The sequence below is a fragment of the Anas acuta genome, chromosome 2 (assembly GCF_963932015.1).
Source record: "Anas acuta chromosome 2, bAnaAcu1.1, whole genome shotgun sequence".
NCBI classification, from domain to species: Eukaryota; Metazoa; Chordata; class Aves; order Anseriformes; family Anatidae; genus Anas; species Anas acuta.
In genome coordinates, this window is record NC_088980.1 from 103,704,193 (window position 1) to 103,715,814 (window position 11,622).

Genomic DNA, 11,622 nt, shown 5'->3' on the forward strand with positions numbered 1-11,622 from the left:
CGGAACTACATGTTCGCCAATGTACTCACTGCTTTACATGTGAAATTTGGACTCCACAAATTCAAACAGCCTCGAAAAAAAGGAAGTTGCAGCTTGCAGTAGCACCGCCTTTATTCTGTTTCAGTTGTGTTCAGCACACTGCCTTCCAGATAACCTTATAGCAATATTTTTTTATTATTATTATTTTTTTTTTTATCACCCATGCAGGTTTCTGTGGGCAGGAGTTCATGGTGAAGTGGTTTATATTACAATTTCTCTTAGCCATATGTAACCAATTTGATCAAGAGACAATGAATCATGGATTCCTTGAGAACTAGGGACAGCGAAGGCAAACTCCTACCTCTGAGTACCAGCGAAGAGCCAAGTCCTTTGTGAAACACCTACTCCTTTTCCAAAGCTAGACTCTGTTTCCTAGCCCCTGTGGTTGGATAACAGTGTAGCAGGGCTGTGTGCTCTCTACAGCTTTTTGGCCCTGTGTATAAGGAGCTAGAATTCTTTGAGGTCTTCTTTCTAGCTCCCTTTTTCTCCAGGCTCTGCTCAGGGCTGGTACTGACGATCTGTTTTCTGTAACAAATGCTTTTACAGCTCTCCGGTAGCTAGTTATTAATTTTGAAACACAAGGCGTGAATAGCTAAATCAAGTCTCCAGATACATGGCTATAAATCTGTGGAAAAAACTTGGCAGAGCAAATCTGCACTTCAGCTGCTCAAGTAGGAAAATAACACATTTGAGCACCAGTAATGAAGCAGCATGACACCTGCAGTTTGCCTCCAACAGCTTAGCAGCAGCAGTTTTACAGTGCCCATAGTTATGCACTGCATCAGAGCTGCCTTCTTTCGGAAGAACTCGATCAGAAATCAGCAGGGCTGTAAGTTTCCCTGTCTGCACGTAAGGGCAGATGAGGTCTTGTGATGGGTCACTCTTCGTTTGATTTAAATGGAGGATGTGGTATTGCTGATTCAGCCTACTAAATATGGTTGGGGAGTGAGGAAACAAAGTGAACAGAGCTATGTGAATGACTTGTGATGGCTAATCTGAGCTAGTATGTACTTCTCATTTCACCAACACTCTGGACATCTTTCTTGTTATATATACATATATATATTTAATTCCTGAGAGCACACTATCATGCTGCTATTATCTTTCTTGTGAAAAGAAATTGAGGAAACTGGTTTGTAATTAACTAACTCAAGGCCAATAAAGTAAGTTACCGATGGGGAGCAAGAATTGTAATTTACATAAATCAAAGGGCCTAAAATTTCCAAGACTTTACTCTGGTTTCCCAGCAGTTGTTAAAATGATAAAAGACAAAGTGGCTACAATATTTGCATCCTGTAAGAGACTGAGTGGTGGTGTTTTTACAGCTGTTTTGCAGGACACTGCTGTCACGCTTCAATATAGTCTGTACCTTTGAATGCTGAATTGCTCTTCCCTTTGACAAGCTTTCCAAGCTTCTGCCCTGCCTTTGTGTTTCTGAGAGGGAAAAGTCCTGCAGTTGTCATCCTCACAAAGTCCCTGAGTCAGTATTTCTTTTTCATTGGTAATTTTCCTCTGTAAGTCTAATAGGAATTTAGCTCTATTATAACCTCCATGAGCTACAGAGAATGGTAAAAATGATAGCAGGAGAGATTTAAAAAACAAACAAACAACAACAATAAAAACATATTGATTTAGCTAAAGGCTTGGAGAGAAGGAATTAAAAACAATAAAAGACCTTATTCTTATTTTTTGAGTATAATTTCTTTACTCTGTAAATTAGGTTCCAGTTGTCCCACGGTCCCTTTCTGCTGTGTCTGGATGAGGCAATCTAACCCCTTGCTTCTGCCTCAGAGTGCCCTAAATCTGATTTTGATGGGTTTCTTTTTACCTATTTTGTTCCAAAATTCTACCTCTGTCTTGGAATACCTCAATAAGCCCGGTGCAATTTGCACTTCTTAAGATGGAGATGAAATTTCAGCAGTGGATTTAGAATATTTGATCACCAGCAATTAAGTTAGCATCACTGCTCATTTAAGTAAAAAGAAGTAAAATCCTTCAGAATTGAATTAACTTTCTTTCCTGTGTTGCAGAAAGCCTGACTGTATTTGGAAACCCCAGTAAAGATCATGACAATGTCTCCCACATTTTTCCAAGTTCAGATGCAAGCCTGCAGAGTCAGGTGTTGTAATTTTGAATTCCTTTCAGGGACTTGCCATCCTGGTTAAATACCAGGTGCAGCCCCATTGTATGTTATGCAGGGGTGTAAGAATTCAGGACGGAGCTCTCTGTTCCTCACCAGCTGTCAGAGGGACTTGCCCTGTGTCAGTGACTGCCAGTAACAGCGAGTGAATGCATAAATGTAAGTATCCTCCCTTCCTGAATATATTGTATTTTGAAGGAAAAAAAAAAGCCTAAATTCATAAGTACATTTCTAAGGAAATGCACATTATAAATAGCTAAAGCCACTTATTCTTGCGCTTTGTGCCTCGTAATGTACCAGTGACTCTTGCAACAATGAAGGTGCCTGCCTATTGTGTCTTATCACTTAAATATTAATGAATGGTGAGCTCTACATCTGTTATCAACATGCGTTTTCCATACGGCACAGCAACTAAGCGGTAGTACAAAACAAAGCTAATCTTCAGAGCTGGCTCTTCACATTTTCCTGTTAATATGCATTGTCATTTTAAGGGCTACACCCTGCCGAAGGACAGGCACGTGTGTTGAAATAACTATCCTCTTCTGTCAATAGACAGGGACTATGCATACACATTGTGGGAAAACAAAACACATTTCGTGAGCCTCTTCATCCAAAGTCTTCCAAGGGTACTGAAACTGAGTCTTTTGACTCTTTCCTCTGATTAAAGAGCTTTACAGTAATAACAACGGGAAGAATAACCTACACTTGTGGCAGTGGACTTTAGTTCAGAGTCTACCTCTCCTTCCTCTCACAAGCTTTCTGTTTTCTTTGCTTATTTTTCACAGGTAGCCTTTCCTGTGTGGAGAGCTATTGGTTGGAAAGTGATTGATTCCTCTGTCCTGGTCTCTTGAGCATTCATTTGCAGCTGCTCTTTTCTGTTTCCTCGGTATTTCCAGTCTGTAACTGTGGCTTTTCTACACAGACAAACCATGGGGATGGCTGGGGCCGAGCAGGTGAAGTTCCTGTAAAGTCTAAAGGGAAAGTGAAAGGTGAGACAGAGCAAGTAAAACAATTTCTAAGTGTTCTTACCTGGTGCTGATCTCTCCCGATGGCTTTTTATAATATTTTGGTTATATTTAATAACATTTGGTTTTATCTACACATATAATTGCTCTGGACCCAGTATACACTCAGTCACATAATGGGATAAATTCACAGGCAGAGACACAGTTATTTTTACTTAGGCATATGAAGGTGTGTAATTTTTGCTATATAAAGCATGCTAAATGACACAGCACTTCGGTGGTGGTGGTTTGTTGTGTTTTTTTTTTTTTTTTTTTTTTTTTCTTCAGAACTTGCTAATGGCCAAACATATGCACACAGAGTTTCAGAGAAAACAAAGCAATGCAAAACTATTAAAGACTAGCAGCTGCTCTGCTCAGGCGGCAGCCACATGCTGGCCTGCTCAATGAAAATTAATTGGAAAAGCTTCCACACAAAACAATCATCATCCTACTTGAATTTTTAAGAGCCAATTTAGGATGCTTTACTTTTAGAAGAATAATTTCTTGCAGAGGTCATTTGATTGGAAAAATACGTGCTTAACCTAATTGTATGGCCAGTGAGTGTGAAATGCAAAGCAAGAAGTGATTGCCAGAACTGAGCTAGTTCTAGTCCTGTCCTTTCTGGGGAGTCAGGATGAATTCCTCTAGATCATAATAGACAAATGTTTACCTAAATGTCCTTAAAATATTTTCACTATGGAAAGTCTGCAAATTTCCCACTTTTTCTTGTTTCAGCAAGCAGTGAAAACAATTGATTGCATCTTAGTTACAGAAAGAGAGGGATAACAGCAAATTGAAACCAGTGAGCTCAATGACTTCGTGTGTGAGGGAGTGAGGTAGGCTGTCTTGCCCAAACAGGAATATATAAACACTATTTGTCCCACATAATACACTTGTTTTTATCCTATGGGATCTTGTTTGGGTCCCTGTTAATAGTTCACATTGTAGAACAAATAACAACCCATCAACCCCATTTACTTTGACCTTTCAGGAGCAGGTCATATATTTTAAATACTCTTGCTGATCTGCTTTGGAGATTCCCCCTAGTTTTCCTCTTTTTTTTTTTTTCCTACTTTTTTTTTTTTCTTGGTGTGTGCATGAAGCCCTTTTGAAGACCTGATGCATTTGAGAAGGATTTATCTCTATATATTAATCTGTATATGCATATACATTTCTAACTATATGTATATTATTATAGTATTCATGAACAAACCGTTTGCCCAGTTACTGAGGATGTGCCTTTGTACTTCCAAGCTTATGATGAACAGTGAGTAGTCAGCAAGGCCACAGATAACCTGTGGCAAACATAACAGCTTTAGTAGACACCCTTCATGTTAGTGCTCCCTCCTGGTCCTCATAATTTAAAATAATCAGAAACCCTTGTAGATTGATGTATATTTAAATGTTTAGAATGGGATAAATATAATATCTTGCTAAGGTATATTTTCCTTTTACTAGTTTAGCAGTAAATATTTTCTTGCAGGTTTCATGCAGCTTGATGCATAATGCAGTTTGAAATGAGATTATGTAAAGATTACTCGTCAGAAACATTCTTACTTTTCTACTTTCATTTGGAACTTTTGGCATTGTGTATATTTTATATGCAGCATTTTAATACTTTTCACTAGCTTATTCCTCTAGAAAAATAGATTGTCCAGTACTGGATTACAGAGGTTTTATTTTGGCCATGTTGGTCTTAAGGTTTGTTCTTCAGTTTTGAAACCTGCATTCCTTGTACCTCATCTTTCTGAGAGTGGGAAATATTTTGTTAAAAATTCTAGTGACAAAAAAAAAATCAGTAGACCCCATTGACAGGCTTTTTGTGACACAAAACACGGGATTATGTAGACGGTTTGCTATTTCTGATGTCCAGGTTAATTGTCTGGGTCTCTTTCTTGAAAGGTAGTCACAACTGCAATGACCAGTACTTGAAGTAAAGAGAAAGGAAGGCATGAAAGAGAGATGGGCTGCTGTTTGGGTGTGAAAGGCACCAAGAGCTCAACTTGAGAAGGAGAGGAAGGTTCGAATCAGCTGTGGTAAAACCATGAATCTCCTGACATTAGTAAAAGTTGCAAGCAGTAATTTCCACGCAGATGTCCTTGTCCAATTTTCACAGTTTCTTGTTGATGTAGGTTTGTAGGTGTACAATAAATCTGCACCTGTCTGTGCATTGACATTGGTGGCTATGCTACACCACAGCATTCAGCAATCCACAACCACCTCAGACTAAAGCATCTTGACTTTCTGTAACTGGAATAGACCACACAAATTACTTTTGTTTGAGCAGCCCTGTGAGCAGTGTATATGCCTACAAAGATGGTGAGCTTCTTCCCCTGCATATACGCTGTGGTAGCTACTGATATCTCTGTCCCTGATTATTTCAGTTCCTTATGTTTTCGGAGTTTAATCCTGTCTCCTGGAACATAGTGCTCTGTTCTTTACAAAACTCTTCTCTGAGGCTTGCACACACAGACATGGCAAGTGGCTTTTAAAAGAAGCAGTATGATCTGCAGCATATATCATAAGACAGAAAAGAAGCCTAAAAAACATATTGAGAGACAGATGCTACCCCAGACATCGAAGTTTTTATTTCTGGATACTAGCTTCTCATCTGTGAAACTTGTGCTTTGGTCTGAACACTTTTACTGCTCTCTAAGCAATACAACTAATTGTGCAATTTAATTTAGAGGATGTAAGGAAAGTCATCTTGTCTGTATAAACTTGAAAGGATTATCTTCTATTACGTGTGTATTCAAGCCTTATGTATATTTATATTTGCTCAGGCTACAGGATTATCTAGAGGCAACAGCTAGACAGATCCTTATGCTTATGTCATCTTTATTCTAGTAGTTGTTCCATAGTCATAAGCGTTTGGTCAAGTCCATACAACATTCTTCACATTTTGACATGTAAAATTATAAAGCAGACATTAAAAGTATGTATTTGTAATTTGATGACATTATTTTCCATAGCTGACATTTAATTTAAAATGCAGTTTAAGAAACTGGTAGCTGATGTTTGACTGGCTAGGATATGAATTGACAGCTCCAAAAAGAAAATTAAGCAGAACCAAGAATGCACGGTACCTCCTGGTACTTAATGAAATAAGCAGCAGCATGCAGTTATAAGGTTCAGTTCTCTAAAATAAATAATGTTAATGCTCACCAGTAGGTTTTCCCACTTTTCCACTTTTGGAAACCTATGCCATTTTTTTGGAATGCACACTCTGTCCAACTGTTTTGTAACATATTTTTGTTTGTGCACTTGGCAGTCCAGGAATTAGGAAACGCTCTTGAGAATTAAACATTCTCCTGAACAGTGCCTATCAGAACTTGTTCCCGCTATCAGACGTGGCAGACAGCATTTGCCCAACGAGTGAAATGCTGCATTGCAGATGACGGGAAATGGCAAGCCAAGATTCTGTGTGCATCTAATGATAATCGCAGGAGCGACTTACAAATCTTACCATGCATCAAAGTTCCTATGGAAATAACTGCAGGATGACAAATCTAATAGCCCTCTTTTTTTTCTTTTTTTTTAAAGTGTGTTTGGATTCTGAAAGCATTCCTGCCCTTAAACAGCACCGTGCCTTTTAAAACCACACATCAGGTGAATTTTTCTGTATTGACTCACCATTTATTGTTCTACCAACAGGGTTTCATGAAGCTGAGAGCTACGTACCACGTAAGCATCTTCAATTGAGTTGTGTAATTTCAGCCATTATGAGTTATGCACAGCAATAACAGGATAATACAGTGAGAAAAGCTGTGCTTTTACTGCAGGCCATTTCTTCGGAGTTCCTCTTCCAGACATAGCACAAGGAGAAATCATCTTTTATTTTCTCAGTGCACTCTCCCATTTTTCATTCCATTAGCATTTTTCTCCAATGCTCTTTTTCTTTCTGCTGCAGTTCATTTACCAAGAGTTCCTCTCTTTTTCCTTCCATTCCTTCTATTTTATTAACAGTTTCACTTACCTATTTTTTGAGGGTTGTAAGCACATATAAATACGCTTCTATCTCACATCTCTTTATGTTATATGCCTTTCACTTGGGGTTCATCCTACATTGCCCTAGGTTCAAGCTTCAAACCATATAAAGCACAGAAAAAACAGTTCATATGTATGAATTTCTTTGGTGTAAGGTAGAAATGGATAAGATGCATATGAACTCACCACTGATGTGCCTGGCTCATCATGAAAACAGCGAGTTCAACAGAGATTTCTTCCAGTTATCACCAAGACACTGAAAGCTAAGCAGGTGGAGAGATGCTGGCAGATCTACTGCCATGGATCCAAGCACCGTACTATCATCACGATGAGTCAGAGTATCGTAATACGGAGATGCCAGGAGCTAACCATGCTGTATCTGGGTAACTCAGTTCTGAAAAGGATGAGTGACAAAAGCAGTTATAATGACATATCTTCTCTGTAATTGGAAGCAGGAGATAATTCCCTCTGGCTTGTTCCTTTTTTCAGGGAGGCCTGTTGACAACTCTGTACGATGGCTTTTGTAAAGCTAGGTCGTAAGGCAGTCTAATTAGTCCGTCGGACTGTAATCAAGTGCTGCATCCATCTTCAGGGAATTTGTTCAGTGGGTTTCTTGCTGCTATTCCAGATGGTGCCTTGGGAACTCGGAGCTGAGTTGGCTGCTGCCATGTCCTCTTACGGCTTATGGTCAAGATGGTGTACGGGTGTGCTTCTGTTAGGGAATAACTAACCCCCCTCCACTGGTTATAGAAAGCATAGAGTAGTCTGATTATAGAGCCTGGAGTAGATATCCAACTTTTATGTAGCTGGAGTTGTGAGATGAGTAACCATAAACATTACTATTATGGTAACAAATGTTATGGGTCTTATTATTTAGGCAGATGTTACATAGCCAGTCCCAATGGTACTGGACAGTCTCAGATACACACAGGTCCACGTCTGGCCATTCTATTTGCTTAAAAGCAAGTATCATTGAACTTTCTGTGGATCCCAAATCAAAAATAATGAGTTCACCTATGCTAACAGTAAAAGCCTTAACATTTTTCTCTGGATTTGGTGGTGGAATGTGCTCCCATAAGCATAGCTGTGCCTGAATTGCAGGCGCATGTGACAGCGCTTGGTGGTGCCAGCCAGGCTTGTTTTCTGCATTGCTGTTATAGGCCATTCACAAAAAAAACCTCTATTAGCATTCCCCACTGAAACACGGGAGACTTCATTTAATCTATATGAAAAGCAAACTTGTTTTCAACCAGGTCTCTTGGGCCTGAATAAGTTCCTGAAGCTGCAGTTATATTTTTATAGTGTGAATTTATACTTTATATAGTGTGAATTTATCAAAGTTGGGAATGCCTGCTTACTGTTAACACACACAAGTCAATCCATGGAAATGTTACCCAAGAACGTCGTTTCAAACATGTGCAGGAATCCTCCAGCAGGGTCATCATGTAGGTGTGAGATGCTCACTTCAACAAAAGCCTTGGTCAGGTAGCAAATGCGAAGGGCCACATGGAGTAATCCCTGTTGTCCAGGTTACGAAGCCATTCCATATCTAATCATTCCTCAAGGCACAGCGGTCCATCCCTTTGATCACACTGCAGCCCTTTCTTCTCCTACTTGTGCCTGCCCTATTACTGTATTCCATTTTAGCACACGGATAAATTAAAAGATACGATGCCAGAGGGTAAAATCCAGGAACATGCAACGCAGTCTTGGGTTTTCCTTGAACTAGAAGTTTGACTCTAAGCTGTGTCTCTTGGTATCCCCTGAGCAACATCTGTTTTACCTGTCTGGAGAATCTGACTCTGTTACAAGAGAAATGAGGACACCTCTGCCACCTCTGCCAGGTGACAAAATGCTGTCCTTGGCTCTGTTGCCAGGGGACTCTTACAGCTCATAAGACAGGCACAGGATATATGTATTTACTCAATGTGATAGTTTTAAAGTATGCCTTTCGTGGGTCCAGAGTAGAAGCCCTAGGGCTTCTTCACAGCTGCAGGGATTGGAGAGCTCAGCTTTTGCCTTGGCTGTCTGCAGAGGCAAAGGCCAGGCAGAGAAGCCATTAGCAGTCAGCAATGACATTTGGCTTCCTCAGAGCTGAAAGGTGCAACTAGGAACAAAACCAGCTTAGCCCCAGCTACGCTGGGAGGCTTGTAGCACATCTTACACAAAGAGTAGCTTCTACTAGAAGGTGGTGTCTCAAAGGAGGTTCATCCTGGTCACTGCTGTGTTATGGGGTTGAAGCTCAGCCATACAACTGCCTCCACAAGCGTAAAGCTCTCAGTGCCTCTCAGAGATGCGTGCTCAAGAGGGCACTCGGGGGGAAACAGAAGAAAAGGAAAAAGGGGTGTGACAGGCTCTCTTATGACTAATTGCTGTTTGCAGCTGCAGATAGACACGTGTTTAATTATCTGCTATAGGCATGCAAATTGCAGCTGCTGTTGCGAGAGTCCAGATGTTCTCTTCCAAAATACAAAGTACAACAAACAAAAGGAAAAGGGCCAGAGTGCGAAATAAAAGGGGCTAGGAGTGGTAGCTTCGTGCTGTTTTCCTTCCTAACATAGGCTAGGCCTGTCCTACCATTTTTCTGAGTTCCCTGTGCAGAGATTTGTAGGTCCACGGGGAGGACATCAGCTGCCTGGCAGGGCAGTACTGAGCCTTGGGCTGGAAGGGAGCAGCAGCTGGGCTCCTTGCTGCCACCACACAGCCCAAAATGGTCCAGTGAAGCTATTAGATATCACAGTTCCTAGCTAGCTTCTTCCCTACAGACATCCCCATTGGCAGGGGTAAGTCCTCTCCTGTTTCTTTGCACCTAGCCTCTAGGATGGCCAGATTTTGGATGGCCAGATTCTGGATGGCCAGATTTTCTTTTTCCCTACTGATAGAAAATATTTTTTTCGTAGAAACTGAATCGAAGCATTCTTCATTGCACTCTTTGTAACAAACCGTTTTCTGTAGGATCTACACATGGTGTTCCCAACATCTGAAAACAATAGGTTAGACAAACAAGACTACAGCTTTTCTCCTATCAGCTATAATCAGGGAACAATAAAGCCATGCTGATTTATACCGATCACGCACCTGGCCTTTGTTCTGTTTAATGGCATTCGGTCTGTGGAAGATTTAACTGATTCACTCCCATTTAATGAAATAACGATGATCATCAGTGTTTCTGCGGTGTCTGTTTTGAATTAGATTTGCTCTGAGCGTATACGTCACGTTGAACTCATTTTATCTTTCATGATAAATGCAATATACGTGGATTCAGTGATCGCATCTTCTCAAGCGGCTCGGCAGCGGGCACGTTTCCTTCCTTTAACGTGGCAATGTAAAGTCACAGGATCCCCACCACTTACCGCTCCTATGTTCAGAATGGGGATCTCTTCTTTTGCATGCAGGGGTAAGGAAATTCCCAGAAGGATTTTTCCTTTTCTTTGGGTCTGGTAAAGGCACAGCAGGACCCAAGTGGTTGCTTCTGATGGAGGGGAGGACAGGAGAGGACGGAGGCCAGGCGGGCTCTGTGGGTGTTCAGAGGATTTGGCTCGCTGCTGGTGTCCTTAGACCACCCATCACTGCCACCCTCACCCCTGGTATTCATCAGTCACCATGGGCTCTTTCCTTGGCCTTCTCCTTTCCTCCCCCGCTGCTGCAAATGCTATTTGTATTTATCTGAAGTTTACATTTACGTATATTTATGTAAAAAAAAAGTCATCTCAGGTTTTCTGGAGACTGTGTCCAGCCCTTTATTACATAACTTTTAATCTGCAATAAAAATTCTCTGTAAAACTTGGCAATAACTTAAGAGCACATTTTTATGAACTGTATTTAGGGTTTTCGGCGTGTTTTAATAAAGCCTATGAGCCAAAGTCCTGTGAAGTGGTTAGATCCTTCCATTAAGCTACTGAACTTTGGATCATGCCTATGTATTTTCTTGGAGAGCTGCCCAGAGTGCCTTTAGCTTCCTTTGTACTAGGTTACTCTGTCCCCAGGGGGACGACGTTACCTTTGATTTAAGCGAGCAGTTAGACCTTTATTACTCACTTGACACCTTTGCTCTGAGGTAAATTTTATGGGTTGATACCTTTGCCTTAGCTGGAGGAACTGGTGACGGTTTATTACTAACCCCCGAGGTGTGCAGGATCCAGATGGATTTTCTCATCAGAAAATAATCAGAAGGCTCTAGAATTAAGATTTATGGCCGGTGCTGTTACCTAACAGTGTAAATCTTCTACCCGAAGTAGTGTCTCAGAGGGATAGATCTTGGCTCAGCATCACAGAGCTGTTGGGGCTGGAAGGGACCTCTGGAGGCCGCCTGGTCCAACCCCCGGCTCAGGCAGGAGGACCTAAAGCCTCTTGCTCAGGATGACATCCAGGCAGCTCGTTCTCTGCAGGAGCTGGACGCAGAGCCATTTATTTCAGTATACTTGGAAAGTGTTTTCTTTGTTATCGCTTCAA

At 41.0% G+C, this 11,622-nt stretch overlaps 1 long non-coding RNA gene across 2 annotated transcripts; it reads left to right on the top strand.

Moving 5' to 3' along the window:
* Window positions 1–2,123: 2,123 nt before the first annotated feature.
* LOC137850904 (uncharacterized) lies at window positions 2,124–8,025 on the top strand. Of its 2 annotated transcripts, none has more exons than XR_011092887.1 (4): window positions 2,124–2,338; window positions 2,965–3,168; window positions 6,838–6,867; window positions 7,799–8,025. It is a non-coding gene; the product is annotated as an uncharacterized lncRNA (long non-coding RNA). The 2 variants fall into 2 exon arrangements; XR_011092888.1 differs by having other exon boundaries at window positions 3,102–3,168.
* The last annotated feature ends 3,597 nt before the right edge of the window (window positions 8,026–11,622 follow it).